Source organism: Pelophylax lessonae, assembly GCF_965119305.1.
Source record: "Pelophylax lessonae genome assembly, chromosome: 6".
Lineage (NCBI taxonomy): Eukaryota > Metazoa > Chordata > Amphibia > Anura > Ranidae > Pelophylax > Pelophylax lessonae.
Genome location: NC_138773.1, coordinates 19,283,508 through 19,303,543, shown reverse-complemented (window position 1 = coordinate 19,303,543; position 20,036 = coordinate 19,283,508). Strand labels below are relative to the sequence as shown.

General features: G+C 43.9%; 1 pseudogene across 1 annotated transcript in view; it reads right to left on the bottom strand.

Annotated features, from left to right (window-relative positions):
* Positions 1–19,427, bottom strand: part of LOC309557631 — a 28,740-nt pseudogene extending 9,313 nt beyond the window's left edge. The window contains exons 1-6 of the transcript in view: positions 19,359–19,427; positions 18,702–18,978; positions 12,963–13,148; positions 9,758–9,807; positions 6,491–6,767; positions 2,059–2,247 (exon numbers count right to left, since the gene is read on the bottom strand). The product of the transcript in view is annotated as an uncharacterized misc_RNA (transcript). The remainder of the gene's footprint in view (positions 1–2,058; positions 2,248–6,490; positions 6,768–9,757; positions 9,808–12,962; positions 13,149–18,701; positions 18,979–19,358) is intronic.
* Positions 19,428–20,036: the final 609 nt, after the last annotated feature.

Genomic DNA, 20,036 nt, shown 5'->3' with positions numbered 1-20,036 from the left:
ACTCATCAGCTGTCAGTGGGATTCCCCACTGACAGCTACATATAAACAAAAGAATGCCGGCATAAAAAAAAAATTTAGTGTAGGTGTTCCCTCCCCCCAAAATCCATATCAGTGCAGGGGAACCAGGCCTAAAATCCATACCAGGACTGGTAATGGATTTTGGGGACCTCTTTTTTTATTTCAGGTTCAGCGACCATCATTCATCATGATTGACATTGGAACTACATCATGGGACCATTTTTTTTTATTTAATTAATAAAGGGCTTGTCAAAAGCTGGCTCTTCATTTTTACTCACTTTTACCACTTTTTTGGTGAACGAGTAGGCCTACTCATTCACATGGGGGAGACGGGATCTGGAGGGCCTCTTGTTAACCACTTAAGCCCCGGAAGATTTTACCCCCTTCCTGACCAGGGGGTATTTTGCGATTCGGCACTGCGTGACTTTAACGGACAATTGCGCGGTCGTGCGATGCTGTACCTAAACAAATTTGGCGTCCTTTTTTCCCCACAAACAGAGCTTTCTTTTGGCGGTATTTGATCACCTGTGCGATTTTTTGATCACGCGCTATAGACAAAAAAAGAGCGTCAATTTTGCAAAAATAGCAATATTTTTCCCTTTTTTTTATATGAAATTCCCCCCCAAAAAAATGTAAAAATCAAAATTTTTTAACATTTTCGGCCAATTTGTTTTATGCTACCTATGTTTGGTAAAAAAAAAATCGCAAAAAGCGTATTTTGATTGGTTTGCGCAAAAGTTATTGCGTTTACTAACTAAGGGAAAGATTTTTGTCATTTTTGTTGTTTTTTTTTTAACGCGTAATGGCGGCGATCTGCAATTTTTTTTGCGGTACTGCGACATTGCGGCAGACAGATCGGACCCTTGACTGACATTTTTTACACTTTTGGGGTTACCAGTGACATTTCTACAGTAATCAGTGCTATATATATGCACTGTTACTGTAAAAATACACTGGTAGCGAAGGGGTTAACTTTATTTGAGAGGGAGGGGCTGTGTGTGTCCCTAGGGGCGTGATTCTAACTGTGATTGGCTGTGGCTTCAGCTGTATGCAGAGTGATCAATACATACAATACAATACATATCTCTCATACAGAGGGGAGAATGACAGGCAGCTTGTTTACACAAGCTGCCTGACTTTCTCCCTCTCCTCCGACGATCGCAGAGTGGCCGGCGGACATCGGGTCCGCCGGTCACACGCGCGGGGGGGTCCGTGACCACGCGGGAGCGCGCCTCCGGCGGCGCGCGCTCGCTCCCTAGACCCTCACAAGCTAGTGACGTAGCCCCTGTGAGGGGCTGACCGCCGCCGTAGATAGTCGTGCGGCGGTCGGCAAGTGGTTAAAGGGGGCTTCCAGATTCTTATAAGCCTTCAGCCCGCAGACCCGAGATCAGATGCTTTGGAGGGGGGGGGAGGCTGCCCCAAAGTATCCCCCTGTTAATAAATCTGGCTTTGTATGGTTCAGGATGAGGTGGTACTTTCCTGCCGAGCTGCATGCTTGGATAAGGGTCTGGAATAGATTTTGGGGGGACCCCACACCATTTTTTTTTTAATAATTTGGTATGAGGTTCCCCTTTTACAATCAATACTAGACCAGAAGGGCCTAGAAAGATTTTGGGGAACCCCCATGCTGTTTTTTTCTCAAGTTTTATTTTGCTGACATTCATTTGTTGACATTCAGCTGTCAGCAGGGATTTATCCATTGTTAAGGATGCAGATAAGAACAAAATAATGCTGGACACCATCACTTAGCAGGTGTTAGGAGAGTTTAGGAGCTTTCAGCATTTTTTTTCTGCTGGCAAAAAATAAAACCAAAAAAAAAAGTTTTTTTTTTTCTGCTCCTGAATGCTGAAGCTTAAAAAACGCCACTAGACTAAAATAGTGTTAATGGGCAGATAATGCTCTCTGCTTCTAGAAGCAGAAAAAAAAATGCTCAAAAGCTGCTGCTAGGAACGTTTTTTTTTTTTTTTTTTTTTTTTTTAAGCTAGTATGCATGGAACCTTATTCCTCTAGCTATGGGTAAAGAGAGCTGTGAAAAATTACCTGGAGGTTGGTGGAACAGCTTTAGGCTCTTTAGTCTTTGAACCAGGACCATTTGGTTGTGTTTTTCTTCTTGAAAGAAGTAGAGGAGATCACCAACCATCTTTTCCATCCTGGACTGAATCCCCATCGCCAATTTTCTATCGGTATAACTTTGCAGATGATCAATTAGCACAATCACGTTGTTCTTCCCTGTGTACAAGGAAGAGATCAATAATCAATAAGGTGCAGATTTCATCAAAGGATTGTTGAGAAATTCTTCCTCTGGAGAGTTGCATGCATTGTTGCAAACAAATATGTTAGTAAACCTCACTCAGCTAACCTACCAGCTGCCATTTGTTTTGGAACTCACATGCACTGTAAATTCCATAGACTTCCCGCCACCTGCAGCTACTTCCTGCTTCCTGAGTGCTTAGTGGGAGGGTCTTCCTGCTAGTCACATGATCAGTCCCAGCTTTGGTACGGGGGCCCGTGGAACACAGCTTACCTTAGAGAGTTTGGGAAATCCCTCTCTCAGCCCCCTAGGCCCCTCTTATGTGTAAGTCACCCTCTGTCTATTAGGGACACAGGCTGACCAAGAAGCCCAGTCTGGCCTGCCCAAACCAGACTTCCACAGACTGGTCGGCTATGAGAGCTCCATATGCCCTGCTGGGAAAAACTTACAAACTATGTGGAACTTTGTCAAGGAGGCTGCCCGGATGGATTGACTCTTTGGGACTTATTACCTGACTAACTCAGGCACAGACCGATTGGAGGTCTGGTACCTGGTTAGTCTACATTTGGGGGGGGGGGGGGGGGGAGATATGTGACGGCATGCACCATCACTGGGGATGAAAGACAGACACTATATGTGGGGCCCTTGGAGTAATGTTACTTTGGATTCAAGTCCATGTCTCCCCAAGATAGTAAGACTCATAGCAGATGCTAAGATCATCAGCTCAACCACCTGTCTTCCACACATTAATGAATATGCTGATTTACTCACCTGTTATCTACAATAGGTTCTGTGTTTACACTAATGATACTGTAATTCAGGGGCAGACAGCAGTCTGCTAGTTAATTGACTCAGGTTGGTTGAATCATTGTCATCTATTAGTTACTGGTAGAAAAGTAGAGTTGCATTGGTTGTTCTTTAGATAATTAGTTCAGGTTAATTCTATTTCTGTATAAAAAATTCATCTGCATATGATAATGTAATCAGGCACGTGACTTGATGGGGTAATTTGATTAGGAGGGGGGAGTCATCATGTGTGTATAAATGGTGTGAGACTGTTCAATAAAGGAGAAGGTTCCAGAATTTGTACAAGCAAAGTTGTCTATTAACTTTGTATGGGGGTGGCTAGGATATCTGATATCTATGTTCAAGACTGAAGGAAGCCATATACTGACGGAAGAGCACAACACAGTGTGGGTCGCGGTTCCGTTACACCAGCGTTCTAAAAAAAAAAACAGCTAAGAACATAAATCACATGAGTAGGAGACTACATTGCTACATCCATTCTGTACACCAATTATAAAACCATTTAAAGATGCTTGAAAGCAAAATTAAACTGAAAAATAACAAAAATATAGGCGGTAGAGAATTGTAGCAGAAAGATCATCTCCCAATTCCCATCATTTTCTGTGCCAGAGACCATGGCCACAAGGACCTTTGATCTCTCCAGATCTACTGACATCTATTTGCTAACATCCATAGGAACAATTTATGCCCTGCCATCTGCTGTTTAAAACTGATGTAGAAGATGAAGAAGGTCTCTATATATAAAATACAGGAGATATATCTTAAAGTTGTTATAAAGGCTCAGCTTTTTTTATTAACCACTTAAGCCCCGGAGTATTTGGCTGCTCAAAGACCAGGCCCTATTTTGCGATTCGGCACTGCGTGACTTTAACGGACAATTGCGCGGTCGTGCGACGCCATACCCAAATGAAATTGATGTCCTTTTTTTCCCACAAACAGAGCTTTCTTTTGGTGGTATTTGATCACCTGTGCGATTTTTACTTTTTGCGCTAAAAACAAAAAAAGAGCGACAATTTTGAAAAAATAACAATATTTTTCACATTTTTTTATATGAAATTCTCAAAAAAAAATGTAAAAATCAATGTTTTTTACCATTTTAGGCCAATTTGTTTTCTGCTACATATTTTTGGTAAAAAAAAAAAAATCGCAATAAGCGTATTTTGATTGGTTTGCGCAAAAGTTATTGCGTTTACTAACTAAGGGAAAGATTTATGTCATTTTTATTGTTTTATTTTTTAACTAGTAAAGGTGGCGATCTGCAATTTTTTTTGGGCTGACTGCGACATTGCGGCGGACAGATCGGACCCTTGACTGACTTTTAGGAGTACCAGTGACATTACTACAGTAATCAGTGCTATAAATATGAACTGTTACTGTAAAAATGACACTGGCAGGGAAGGGGTTAACTTTATTGGTGATCAGTGGGTTAAATGTATGCCTAGGGGCGTGATTCTAACTGTGGGGGGGGCGTGGCTTGTGATGTAACCACAGAGACATATGATCCTACATAGCAGGATCGTATGATCTCTGCACTCACACCAGGGAGAATGACAGGCGGCTGTGTTTATATCAGCCGTCTGCCTTTCTCCCTCTCCTGCGGGAGATCGCGAGTGGCTGGCGGACATCGGAGACGCCGGTCACAAACGCGGGGATCCCTGTGAACGAGCGGGGGCGGGAGCGCGCCTCCGGCGGCGCGCGCTCGCCCCCTACAGGCTCCTGGGCGAGCAACGTAGCCCTACGTCCGTTTGCCCAGGAGCGGCTGACTGCCGCAGTAAATAGTCGCGCGGCGGTCCGCAAGTGGTTAAAATAACAAACATGTTATATGTACCTGCTCTGTGTAATGGTTTTGCACAGAGCAGTTCCGAACCTCCTTCTCTGGGGTCCCTCACCATTGCTCTTGGCTCCTTCTCTTCTGTGTTTGTCCTCATAACAAGCATTTGCTATGGCAGCAGACGTGTGGGTTTGATTCTGAGCCAGGCTGTGTGCGTCTATAGACACACTCAGTACAGCTTGGCCCCACCGCCCGCTCCCTCCTCACAGGATTTGATTTACAGCAACAGGAGACAATGACTCTGGTAGTTGCATTTGTGCCTGTGAGGTGAGAGAGTGAGCAGGGATTCTGCTCTCGGGGGAACAGCACTGGATTGAAAGAACAGCCAGGTAAGAAGTTGGCTGGGGAGAGCTGATACTGGAAGAGATATATATATATATATATATATATATATATATACATACAGTATATATATACAGTAAACTCCCCTCTATCGCGAGGATTACGTTCTGGACCCACCCACGAAAAGTGTAAATCCGCGAAATAGAAATCCCCTATTTAAATACACTCTAGGCATCTTTTTTTAACTGTCACTGTACTTTTAGGGTCCATTCACACTAGCGCGACTTGTCAGGCGACTTGTCGCGGTCGGTCGCTCACCATTGAATAGTACAGGACCCGTTCTAATAGGAGCGACACAAGTCGCTCCGACTTAGAAAAAGTGTCCTGTACTACTTTGGGGCGACCTGGAGGTGACTTGCATTGACTTCCATTATATGAAGTCCGTGCAAGTCGCGCCGAGGTTCGCCCCACCAAGACTTCACAGGTCCCCCCACCAAGTCGTGTCGCGCTAGTCTGAATGGGCCCTTAAAAGCATTAAAAGGTCTTTAAACACACTTTTAAAACAATAGAAAGACATTTAAACACATAAAAGATACTGAGAGACAGAGCAAGAGCAATGGGAAACACAAAAATATTTCATTAACAATGATTTAATTAGTAAAATAATATTAATAGGTCTTACAGAAAAATAATGCAATATACTGGGACCGCAAAAACTGAACTGTGATATAACGGGGGTTTACTATATATATATATATATATATATATATATATATATATATATATATGTTTTTTTTTTTTTGCAGAATCATACTAAACGCGGTGGATGCAGCACTGTCCCCTGCCGGCTCTAAGGATGAAAACCAAGCAATCTAACACTGCTGATCGCTCAGTTCTCAGGGCTCCCTGAGCAGAGAGCTGGTGACTGTCAGTCACCGCTCTCTGCTCTGCCCCCTCCTCACTCACTGGACTGTGGAGGGGACAGGAGAGGCTCTTAGCAGCTCGATGAGAGGCTGAGCCGTGTGGTGGTCCAGGCATGTGGATGGAATCCAACTTCATTGTTGCGATCTTGCCTGAGCCTGTGACAACAGCGGGCTTCAGCGCATTGTCTGCTGAATACGGGTCAAAGTCATGCAGAACGAACTGCACACCTGTGATCCACGGAAGTACAGACAAACGAGCTTTGGCTGTACTTCTCCATCAATGCATAGAATACATAAAGATAAGAAAACCATCTGCCTTTAGAACTTTTGATACATTTAAGAATGTGAATAAAATCTTTCAGTTAGGAAGACTCTTACCTAGATTTTGTACCAGCTGATCTGTTACTTTGTGATACAAAAACTCCGTCTGTGGAGTGATAGCTGGTCCAGTCTTCATAGTGTGATATAGGATTGCTATTGCACATGGAAGTTTTCTTTCTTCAAGTCCCAAGTTATCATATGATGGCATTTTATTATAGGTGACTTCTCTTTGTCCAAAGGTGTCTGATGACAGCAATCTCCTTAGCCAACCGATATGATCCTCTTCTGATACAGAGAAGATACCAATGGTGGATCCCCGAGCTGTCGCTGTTTTCTGAGAATAGGTGTGAACATTGTAAATATTCAAAGACTTATAATTAGGAAAAGGTATATCACTGTTCTATTAAAAATACATCTTCTATTCAAAAACCAACACTTCTGGGGGTATCAGATTCCTTGTCTCCTGCTGCATTCAGTGGTTCCTCCTACAAAACCTTACATCACTAGAGGACACAGTAGTTATGCAGGGATTGAAAGAGAGAAACACAGAGCACAGTGGGGGGGGGGGGGGGGCATAAGATTGACACTACTGGAATTATTGGTTTCTGAAGGGACAATTTCTTTTTTTTAATGTTCGACATGGTCTGTTGGGGAGGGCAGGGTGGAAATTACATAGGGGCTATCGGAGCTGCAGCTCCAGGTCCCTACATTAATATAGGCCCAATAAACTGAGACTGGACATAATCACCAACCGCCGGCTACACTGCATTACAGTTAAAGACTAGGTTCGGCCCCTGTGGCGCGGTGCCATTGCACTGAGTGTGCTCCTCCTCCCGGACCAAAACACTTCCCTGTCAGGCGCAGTGATCTCCACCTGACAGGAGCTTCCTAGTCCCGGGGGTTCTGCTGAAAACTCCAACTCGCCAAAATCTCCAACCACGTCACTTCCAGTGACTCTCCAGCAGCACTAATTGGAGATTTCGACCAGTTGGTGTTTTCACACAGTGGCAGTGTATACACTACAGTACATGACCATTAGTCTGTTTTGACAGAACACCGGGTAAGGAGGAAAAAAGCTGTCGCCGCCTTGGAGATGGCCATGTTGTTGGGTTCTAGCAGGTAGACTAACAATGTCCACCCATTATATTGTGTACTGTAGTGTATGCTCTGCCATTGTTCTGTGAAAACACCAACTGGTCAAAATCTCCAATTATTGCTGTTGGAGAATCACCGGAGATGACGTAGTTGGAGATTTAGGCAAGTTGGAGTTTTCAGGAGAACACCGGCTGACATAACGTCATATAGAGGCCGGCCCATGAGGCTCAATAAGAGAAGAGTGCTGGCTGCTGCAACCACTGCACAAGTCAGCAGAGAAATAACTAAAGGACTGGGGCCTGGGCTGGTAGTGGCAGATGAATATTTCCTATCCTATGGTGTGTCTGTTCAATGTGAACAGGCTGATGTGGGTTAACTCTTGGTTGGGGGGTTTAATTAAAAATATTGTTTGCAGCATGAAGGGGGTTAATGTACTATCACTGATGCACTAGTGGCAAGTGGCAGGTAATTAACCCCTTTGTGTTCTGCATTAGTGGCAGTGACACCAGTGTCAGTGTTAATCAGGGGCGGTCTGGGCCAGGGGGCAGAGGGGCAGTTGCCCCCCCCCCCCAGGCCTCTCTGATGCCCCCTAAAAAGGCTGTACCACTTCTGCCACAGACATGCCTAAAGGATTCCTGGTAAAGAGAAGTAAAAAGTCCCAACGCTGACCTACTGAGTGCGGGATGAAGACAAGGACAGAGCGCAGGCCTCCCCCAGCATGGATGGTGTAAACTGTGTCTGAGCAGAGGCCATTTCCATGCCCCACTAGAGACTCTCCTCCCCCAGGCAGCCCCAACTGAGCTGTCCCAGCTCCCTCCAACTGCCCGCTGATGGCCAGGTGGGGAACCCGGATTTGGCCGGTAAGTAGAGAGTACTTGGAGAGGAGCTTCAGCCTGGAATGGGGGTCAGGAGAAGGCCTGGAAAAACGAGAGTTGCTGCACCATGGGGGAGAGTCGCTGCACCATGGGGGAGAGTCGCTGTACCATGGGGGAGAGTCGCTGTACCATGGGCTTCTGGTTTGTATTTGCCCCCTGGGCCGAAAGTTGCCAGTCAGCCCCTGGTGTTAATTAACCCCTTTATGCTGCAGTATGAATGGGGTTTATAAATACTGACATTGGTGCCACTAAATGCAGCACAAAGGAGTTAATAAACTGCCACTGTTCACTAATGCATGGGTGATAGTACATTCTAAGTGATTTTCTAGCAAAAAAAATAGATTTTTTTTTGTACATCTAAAGTCAGAGCTCCATCTCCCTGTAATGGATATCTCTCTATTGGTCAGAGAGGAAGAACACATCCCTGCATTGAGGGATAGGATGCTAATGTGTTACAGTACCAGCTGGCAGGGCTGCTGTTATAAATCACGGGGCCCCATACAACCTACCTGGCAGCCCCCCCCCCCCTCCCTATATATGAAGACAATATTTTCACTAAAAAATACTCCAATATCATTATTAGCAGGCACAAACATAACAGAGAACCTGTGTGAATTAGCCCTTTTTAATTGTTTTTTACATTTAAAAAAAAAAAAAAAATTATATATATATTTTTTAAAATGTTATAAATGTTTACAATTATCTTATTTTACATGTTTTTTTAATTATTTATTACAATGTTTAATTTTTTTTTTTTTTTTTTTAGATTTTTTATTTTTTTACAGGACAGGGAAGCCTGCAGCGCTCTGGGAAGGGGTGGGGGTGGGGGGAGGCACAGTGAAAGGGGGGCACACGGGGAGGGGGAGGATCGGAAGCAGTGTCGGAGAAGCAATTACAGGGGCGATGCCATGTGTCTGTGTCTCTCTCCCCGCAGCACCTGAAAGCTGGCAGGAGGGGGAGAAATTGGCTTTCAGCTGCTGCAGAGAGCTGTACAAGGCTTCCTTCTGTAATTGCCCCCCTGCCCAACTCCACTAATTCCCTGTGCTGTTAGGGCCCCCCTGTGTGCCCAGGCCCCCTACAGGAGGACTGGTGGTCCCACACTATCAGAGGCTCTGCCAGCTGGCAAGCTAGAGCCACGTGTATATCAAAGTCAAACGCTCCGAATTTGGGGGCTCCCGACACTTTCAACAAAAATGCTTGCAGAGGTCTCTTGGTTTTCCAGCCAAAAAAAATTGAAATTATTACTAATTCATACCGTTCTTCTAATGGAGAAAAAATCAATAGATTGCAGTATTGCAGGTTTAGCCACACATTTATCGTCACACCAATAGAATATTCTTCTTTTATTACTTACATTTAATGTTTTTGAGGTTTGTGGAGGAAGATCCACTTTGTGAGGATGTTCTGTAAAAAATAAAAGTACATTTACAATTTTGGGTACAATAGAGAGATTTGAAGACTGAAGAGTAGGTTTTCCCCTAGACATAGTAACTATTAAACTAACACCACAACCGTTCTTTTCACAGCTCCCTGCTGCTCTATGTCACTTTGTTACCAGGGCCAGGACAAGGGGTGGGCAGGAGGGGGTGGCTTCCCTGGGCGCTGTGGTATCATATGAGGTGGAGGGGCTTCACAAGTAAATTGGGGGGGTAAGGGGTTTGTGTTGGTAGGGGGAATTTGGGGGGCGGCAGGGGGTATGTATTGTTCTAGTTGGGGAAATTTGAGGGGGAGTGCTAAGAGCGATGATTTAGGGGGATTGTCTTGGGAGGGGGGATGGGGGGAACAAGATCTATGCTAAGGGGGGATTTGAAATGGGGAGAGTAGATGTGTACTAAGAGGGTACATTTTAGGGGTACAGGATTTTTTTTTATTTTTTTTTTGGGGGGGGGGGGGCAAAGATTTGTGCTGAGAGGGAGATTTCAGCAGGGAGGAGGATTTGTACTGGGAGGAGGGGACATTTCTGCTTTGGGGGTAAGCTTGCAAATTAGTGCCCAGTGTTTTTGAGGGCGATTTTTGCTGATGCATAATGCTTATATATCTTGGGGGGGAGAAGGGGGCAGTATGGCATGTTTGCCCTTGGCTCTAGGTGACCTTGTCCTAGCACTGTCTGTTACTATATTGCAATCCACTGTTTACAAAGTCACAAAATCATTTGACACCTTTCATGTCCTAATGTGGAGATGTATTCTGCTTGCCAACCGCATAACTCATTATATGATGGCAGAGGCTCTCCTGTGCCGGATCACGCACCTAGTACATGATCCGGCACTTCGAGGTAGGGGGCACCTCGGCTGTGCTGTGATTGGGCACAAGCCGATCAGCAGTTGCCGGCCAGTGGATGTCTGGGAGTCAGTGGCTGCAGGTGGCAGCCAGAGCACCTGGGTATTTGTCTGAAGAGACAGGAGACGGCCTGAGGACCAAGGCCACAGTGAAGCTTACCGCTTCAGAGAGTCCATGGTCTGGGGACCAACGAAAAGAGCAGAAGTACTGCTTCTGAAAAAACTGAGTAAAAGTGAGAGAGCCAGGTGGGCTAGCATTTTCAGTTTGATATATATAGACTGGAGAAGAATCCCTGCGTGGGAAACCAATGTTACGAACTGTTTATTTTTGCCTTTTAATAAAAATGGGCTACCAGGCCTTTAAAATCTAGTACCTGACTACAGTGAATCACTGGAGAAACGCATCTGCCACTGAGCTAATGGTCCCCCGTGTTACATAGTATAAAAAAAAAAAAAATTCCAGTATATATCCCCTAGTTTGTAGAAGCGATAACTTTTGCACAAACCAATCAAAATACACTTTTGGGGATTTTTTATAACCAAAAAAACAGGTAGCAGAATACAAATTGCCCTAAATTTAATAAAGAGATTTGATTTTTATTAAAAACGTTTTTTTTATTGGATTTTAAGAACAAGTAAAACCAAGAACAAAATCAAAGCATGAAAAATTAGAAAAGTACAGTTACACAATATCACAAACAAATGTAACCACGGGGGTCACAGAGAACATAGTTAAGTCAGTGCAAAATCTGAACTGCAAAAAATAGAAAGAAAAAATAAATAAAAGTAAAGGCATCCAAAGTGGCAGTGCTTCCACTATGTTATGGTATAGAAGAGTCCAGCGCAGATTACAACTACATTGGATAAAGGCATACTTCAGTAGACAAACAACATCTGCAAAATATACACAATCCTGAGTAATGAGGTATAACATAAGGCTAAAACAACCAGCTAAACCACCGAGTGCTGAGATAGGGCAAGAAAACCACAGACCCAATTAGCCCGTAGACCAATTCTCCCATTTTTTATGAAACACATGCATAGTATCATACAAAGTATGATGAACCCTTTCCATACTTCTGATCGCCTCCATTCTTGACAGTACCTGGGTCCAAGGGACCGTCTCCGATCGCCAGTTAAGGGCTATAGTCCATAGCATCCAGCAACAGAGTGTGTGCGCCAATCTCTGCGTGGGTGCAGGAGCACCAGAAGAGATTTGATTTTTAAATGTTTTTATTGAATATTTTTTTTTTTTTTATAGCAGAAAGTCTTTTATGTTTAAAAAAATAATAAAAATAATTGTGCAAAAAATAAAAAATAAAACGCAGAGGTGATCAAATATCACCAAAAGAAAGCTCTATTTGTGGAAATAAAAGGACATCAATTATATTCCGGTACAGCGCTGCATTGCCGTGCAATTGTCAGTTAAAGTAACACAGCGCCGTATTGCAAAAACATGGCCTGGTCATAAAGGGGGGGGGGGGGGTAAATCTTTAAGAGGATAAAGTTGAACTCCAGGTAGCTATAAATTGGGTAAACACATGGAGATTTGTGACTACTGACATATAAAAATAATGAAATAACAATATATGACCTAGGGATGGCCAAGACTAGTAGCCAAGTTGCATGCAAATGTACTGAAAGAGGAGAGAGCAAAGTGAGCTCAGAAATTAGCTCTTCATTGAAGTGCAGAAACTTCATTGTCCAATCACAGGCTGGGGGAGGAGAGGATGACACCTCTGTATTCCTTAAAGCGGACTTCATTCAAAAATAAGAGTGTCGTGTTTTTAAAAAAATTCTCAGTTCTCTCCTGGGCTAGAATGATGGCGCTCATCCTGACCTCCTCTACTTACAGCCTCCTGGGACAAATCTCACAAGGCTGCAGGATCAGTCTCCTTGCATTTCACAACTTTGTGCATATGCTGTGTGGACCCGGTTGCCTAAGGATGTTCCAAAACCAGAATGGTGGCACCGGGGACCCCACAGCAGCGAAAAGACAGCATTGCACTTAAAAAAAAAAACGAAGAAGCTCCTATGTGGCAGAGCTGTGCAAATCCCAGGACTGGATGGACAGACATGTATATAATTTGCCAGGTAAACAGATCCCACCTATATATTTCCTCCGTGTATTGAGATGTCTGGAGTTCAGCTTTAAGTTCTCGTATTCTTCCTATCACTGTTACCATCACTTCCCAGATCACAGTTGTCAGCCTTTGGCTCTCTATTACAATGTTTTCAATGGACAGAATTGATCAGAAACATTACAGGTGAAGTCATTACCTGACATATGGCGGAATCGTTTTACTGCCTTTAGTTTTTGTACCAACTTCTTTTCATCTTCTTTATCTTTATGTACCATGGGGCAGAGATCTTCGGCTAATCTCTCAATGTCAGACTGAATCTTCTTTACCCACATCATCTCTTTAGGCTGCACATCATCAATTATCATAACCACATTTTCCTTTCCTGTGCACAAAATGAAAGTAATAATCAGTATTGGTAATTATTATTGACTATTATTATTGGTCCCATTTCTAACCCAGCAGCCCCTCTTTCAGTCTTATCCTCACCTGCCCCCAATCCAGCTGCCCCCTTTCACCTGCCAGTCTTATACTCCCCTGTACCCCATCAGGCGGGACATTGTCCATGAAGGAGAGCTGCATCTCAGAATCTAACATTTGTGCATGCAACTTTATTCAGTCTTATTGTTGAGTTTGAACACAGAATGGGGCCTGTTCAGATTATTGAATTTAGATTGCACAGAAGACCAAATCAAGAAATGCATAGAGGACTAAATTAAGAGACCATAGAGGACTGAATAAGGACTACATAGAGGACTGAATGGAGAGTGGATGGAGGACTGGTTCAAAAGTGCATAGAGGACTGAATTTAGAGTACATAGAGGACTGAATGGAGAGTGCAAAGAGGACTGAATGGAGAGTGCAAAGAGGACTGAATGGAGAGTGCATAGAGGACTGAATGGAGTCTGCATGGAGGACTGAATGGAGAGTACATAGATGAATGATTGGAGACTGCAAAGAGGACTGAATGGAGAGTACATAGAGGACTGAATGGAGACTGCATAGAGGACTGCATGGAGAGTGCACAGAGGACTGAATGGAGAGTACATAGAGGACTGAATGGAGACTGCAAAGAGGACTGAATGGAGAGTACATAGAGGACTGAATGGAGACTGCATAGAGGACTGAATGGAGAGTGCATAGAGGACTGAATGGAGAGTGCAAAGAGGACTGAATGGAGAGTGCATAGAGGACTGAATGGAGAGTGCATAGCGGACTGAATGGAGAGTGCATAGAGGACTGAATGGAGACTGCATAGAGGATTGCATGGAGAGTACATAGATGACTGAATGGAGAGTACATAGAGGATTGCATGGAGAGTACATAGATGACTGAATGGAGAGTGCATAGAGGACCAAATGGAGAGTGCATAGAGGACTGAATGGAGAGTGCATAGAGGACTGAATGGAGACTGCATAGAGGACTGAATGGAGACTGCATAGAGGATTGCATGGAGAGTACATAGAGGACTGAATGGAGACTGCATAGAGGACTGAATGGAGAGTGGATAGAGGACTGAATGGAGAGTGCAAAGAGGACTGAATGGAGAGTACATAGAGGACTGAATGGAGAGTGGATAGAGGACTGAATGGAGAGTGCGTAGCGGACTGAATGGAGAGTGCATAGCGGACTGAATGGAGAGTGCATAGAGGACTGAATGGAGAGTACATAGAGGACTGAATGGAGAGCACATAGAGGACTGAATGGAGAGTGGATAGAGGACTGAATGGAGAGTGCGTAGCGGACTGAATGGAGACTGCATAGAGGACTGAATGGAGAGTGCATAGCGGACTGAATGGAGATTGCATAGAGGACTGAATGGAGAGTACATAGAGGACTGAATGGAGAGTAAATAGAGGACTGAATGGAAAGTACATAGAGGACTGAATGGAGAGTAAATAGAGGACTGAATGGAAAGTACATAGAGGACTGAATGGAGAGTAAATAGAGGACTGAATGGAGAGTACATAGAGGAATGAATGGAGAGTACAAAGAGGACTAAATGGATAGTGGATAGAGGACTGAATGGAGACTGCATAGAGGACTGAATGGAGAGTAAATAGAGGACTGAATGGAAAGTACATAGAGGACTGAATGGAGACTTTCTGGAGGAAAGAATAGAGACTGCATTGAGGACTGAATAGAGACTGTGTGGTGGAATGAATGGAGACTGCATAGAGCATTGAATGGAGACTGTATGGAGGACTGAATTCAGAGTGTGTGGAGGAATGAATAGAGAATACATGGAGGACCTAATGGAGACTGCATTGAGGACTCAATAAAGACTGCATAGAGGACTGAATGGAGACTGTGTTGAGGTCCAGATATAGACTGTCTAGAGGACTGATTGGAGACTTTGTTGATGACTGAATGGAGACTGCAAAGAGAACTGAATGGAAACTGCATTGAGGACTGAATGGAGACTATGTTGAGGACCCAATAGAGACAGTATTGGGGATTGAAAAGAGTCTGCATAGAGGACTGATTTGAGATTGTGTAGAGGACCGAATGAAGACTGCAAAACGTAGTGAATGATGATTGCATAGAGGAATGGATGGAAACAGCATAGAGAACTGAAGGAAGAGTGAACATAAGACCCAATGGAGAGGGAATAGAGTATTGAAAAGAGAGTACATAGTGAACCCAAATCCTCCACGCCCACCGCACCTATCGGAATGGGGGCGTGGACGGGCCACGTTCCAATAGACGTGGCGAAGCAGGCGTGGGGGCGGAGACATTTCCTGGTGGCCATTTTCTCCCCCTACATATATGGGGGAGATATGGAGATGGTCCGAGTGGACATCTCCATTGTCTCCCTGCTAGAGGGGCTTTTGCCACAGGTTGGATCGGCACTCAGCGGAGCCATGGCTCCTGAATAGCAAGAAGGAAACTGATATATAGTGCATATTTTCAATACAAGAATAACCCTATCACCATCATCACTCTTTCATATTGAAAATGAGAAAATATTTGATGCCTCGTGACTACTATACAAACACCAATAGGATCTTCTGAGGAAGCTGCTTAGCAAAACGCATAGCGATCCATTGGTATCTACATACTAGAATCCATATTGGCCCGGACACCGGAGGTCATTTGTTTCTGTGATCCACAGACACCAGACCCTGGCATACGATGGGCAATTTATGGGTTATTTTGCTATAGGAGCATGTGGTTTACCACCTCATGCATACCATTCATGTTGGGGTTTTTATGAATTTTTGATTATTTTGTTATAAATAAATTTTGTATTTTTATATATAATCGAGTACTGATTTTCTTCCTTATGGGATTAATGGTGGCTACCTTTAAAGTCCTATTACCTATATGGTTTTTCTCTCTGCAATGTAAACATGTTACTTGAACTGGGTGTATACAAATAAAGGAAAGAAGTATTTTACAACTGAGGTTCAATATGCTTATATTTTTCGTTCACTGGTCCCTCTTTTCTTCCTTCAAACATGTTAATGCGATTTTTTTAGGTAAAATCTTTCTGTTTACATTACATACCTTATTTTAGACACGGTGATGTCATCAATGGGTCTCTACGCATCTCTATGCATTGCCAGTAGATCAGCTGACAGAAGGATGGAAAACACCCTCTAAAGAGTCCTCCGTCCTGATTCTGTCAGTGGCCTGGCTCTTGGGAGGGGTTACAATATGCAAATATCAAGCTGCTTTAATGGGTGGGTGTCAATCTCAAGGAGTGGGTTCTCCTAGACACGCTGTATTTGCATAAAGACCACCTTAGGGAACACCCACATTGGAACACTGAGCCTCCATGATTAAAAGAACTGAAATCCAGTTAATGAAATGGGCAGGTCCCATGTAGTCAGGTTGAGTAGGAAAGAGTTAAGTGATGCTAGATGCCCTTTGGCCAGGAAACGAGAGAAACACATACAATTGTGCAAGTCTGGATGGAAGGCTGGAATTTAGCTTTACACCTACCCTGAAAGAAATACATAAACTGAGATTGCTAATTTACATCTGAAAATTATAGCTTTATAGTCATTGACCTGCATCAAGTATGCACCATAACTTCTGATTAGAGCTGAGCTTGGGCAAACTCAACTCTATTCAAACTTCCAAGTCAGACTCTCTTTCACTTCATCAGCTGAGCATTGGTTAATTCCCCAACACTGACCAAATATGGTGAGATGTCCATATAAGGGCAATGAGGTCAACAGCAAAAAAGTGCAACGTAGAAGTTCAGATAGAATAGTTCAGAGAATACCCAAGCTCACCTCTAATCCTGATCTAGATGCTTGTTTTGGGCCCGCAAGTATTGAACCATTGGTTCTCTATGTAGGCTGTAAGGCTTGATATGTGATGACTTGTTGGGCTTCCTCTGATTACCAGCAGACAGTCTCTTAGGGTACAGTTCACACATTCACTCTTAAGGCCCGTACACACGTATCGAATGTCGGCCGAACGATCGGCCGTCTTTTGTCCAGGGCTGTCCTGACGGTTGAAAAGTGCTAAAGACTGCACACGAATTTTGTCGGCCAACAACAGCCGACTGCAGAAGTGATGTCATGTGATGGTTTCCATGTGTTTTTTCTTCTCTGAGCATGCCCAGTCTTGCTCATCTGCTGTTTGTTGGCCGAATTCTGTACTGACTGGCGAACAATCGGCCGTTCTGGTGTTGGCCAACAAAAATTTTAATGCCTGCACACCAGATTCTGTTCAGCCGAAAAGTCGCAGTCGGTTGTCGGAAGCATCATACTAACAAGCCGACAATCGGCCGATCGGTCAGTGGCCGAATATTTACGGCCGACAATCGCTACGTGTGTACGGGGCTTACTCCCAATGGCTCGTTACTCAATAAACAGTCCAGGGGTGTTGGTTTTTGGTATTTATTGTGGAACCTGGATGGGAGAAGGGAATAGTGGATACTACAACTTGAACTATGTACAGCTGATAAGAACAACTCTCACTTGGCCTCACCAGGTTGCTTGTGGAAGCAGTGAGACACTGCTTGACCATACTGCTACATGTATGGAACGGGATAAGTCTTCTTGCTCTTTCTCCAGCAATAGAATTGTTGAACTATATTATCTTCAGGATACTCTCTAGCAACCCCTTTACTGACACCCGTGCACTTACTCTTCTAGCTGCAGGGATGGCTCCCCTCAGGTCAGGCCCCATGACACAGATCTGTACTCACTGTATACAGAATCAGATCCTTCCAGTATCTTCCTTCCAGTCAGCTTTACTGGACCTCTGGGTTCAGTTCCTCTCTAGCTCTTTAGGCCCTCACCTGAGGCTGCATGGTAACTTCTACAGAGGAGAAGGCAGTCGCCCCCTCCCTCCAGGACTCTCTCGCTGAAAGACCCCAAGCATTTATACAGTATCCCAGCATACACAGAGACACTTTCCTCTGCAAATAACCACACTGTACTAAATGATTGTGCATTCATTTGTCAGGTTTCCTCCCACTGTCCAATAAGCATCCCTATTGGACCAGTGTGAAAACTTCAGACAAACTGAGTTGCACCTGAGCACAATGATCAGACCTCACTAGCAGATCCTGCTCTCTGGTAAGCAGAGAACGATGTAGCTTTACCTGGCAATCCTTCTGGCAAGCAGAAAGGATCCAAAACTTTACTTTCTCGCTCTCTCTAGCACCTACCTAGGAGGGTGCTACATCTACAAAGAAGCCCCATTAAACTGAAATGCTTCAGAGGGGAGTGACTTTGGCAGGGACTGTGTTGGAAGTCATCTATACTGAATAAACTTCATGGTATGACTTTGTGGAGTGCGGCTTTAATCTTTGTTTTTCTTGTACATGAGGTGGATGAGCTGCGCCAGCAGCCTTGTAGAAATGCAGTATTTTCTTTGATTTTCAGAAATAAGCTACATGTATGGCAGGTTACTCCTTACACACATTGAAATGATAAAATGTAGCAAAAAGTTTTAAGCTGAGCAGAATCCTTACCGAGTTTTTCTGACATTCGTTGTAACACTTTGTGATACAGAGATTCTCCATAAGGGTTGTCCGGAAACATTCCGCTGTGCATTGTGTGATATAAGACGGCAACTTTACACTGAAAGTCCACAGCCCCGAGCCATCCATCATCTGGAGAGATACTATGGAAGGTGACATGTTGGTGTCCAAATATGTCCGATGACAGCAATCTCCTCAACCATTGAATGTGACCCTCTTCTGATATGGAGAAGACAGCAATGCTGGGCTTTGTTGGTGTTGGAGCCCCCTGAGAACATATTTATGGTAAAAAAAAAGGTAAAAAAAAAAGTAAAAAAGTCCCAGTTATAAGAAGTTTTGTTCCCCTGCTCTGGCTCTCCTTCATTTAGGCATTGACACGCACCCATACCGCTTCCATGCTTGGATCTCACATATACTTATCGCTACTCGTCTTCTGATTCTACGAAAATGGAAAACCTCAACACCCCCTACTATTCATTTAAAAAAAAGAAGTTTTGTTCCATAAATAGAGATGGGTGAGTGGGTGAGCTGTTCGGGCCGAGCATTGGTTCGGTCCCGAAGAGAGCCCATTCAAGATGTTTGCCACTGAGTGCCCCACATTGCACTGCACAGTGCATTCTATGACCCTGATTGGCTAAAGCACTGCACCTGACCACTGGTCATGTGCAAGGCTTTGCCCAACAGACCACTGTGAGAGCCCTGATTGGACAAAGCCATGATGACTTTGCCCAATCATGGCTCAGTGCTCATAGTCCCAAGCCCACACTATAAAAGGTTCCTTATCATGGAACCTTTTGCAGTGTGAAGTTGGAGATAAGAGCAGGGCTCAGCAAGCTAGTTAGTGTGAGTGTAGAGTGTCAGTGTAGTGTTAGTGTAGTACTAGTGTAGTGTGAGTGTTGTATAGTGTTTTTTCTTTTTTTGCTGCGTCCTTTTTTTTTTGTTCCCCTGACCTATTTTTTAAATCGTCAGTGGCAGTTTGTCTCAATGCGATGCTGGTGTTGCCCTGTTATTATTATTATTTACTTTCTTTTTTTTTTTTAGTTTTTTTAATTAGTTTTAGAGGCATTCCCTAATTGTACACAGTTTATAGTGAACCAAACACCACATTTCATTCAATAAAGTGCATCCAATCACCCATTTCTTACTGTCTAATAAATGTATGTAGTAAGTCCCCCTCCATCATGTCTGAGGGGCCAACTAGGAGGGGCAGACATTCCCATGCCAATATGAGGGGGCCAGCAGCATCTATGTGCACTAAATTGTGGCCTCATCATACAGACTGGCTCCCCAAGTCATTGTTTACAAATTAGAGAAAGCTTGCAGGGA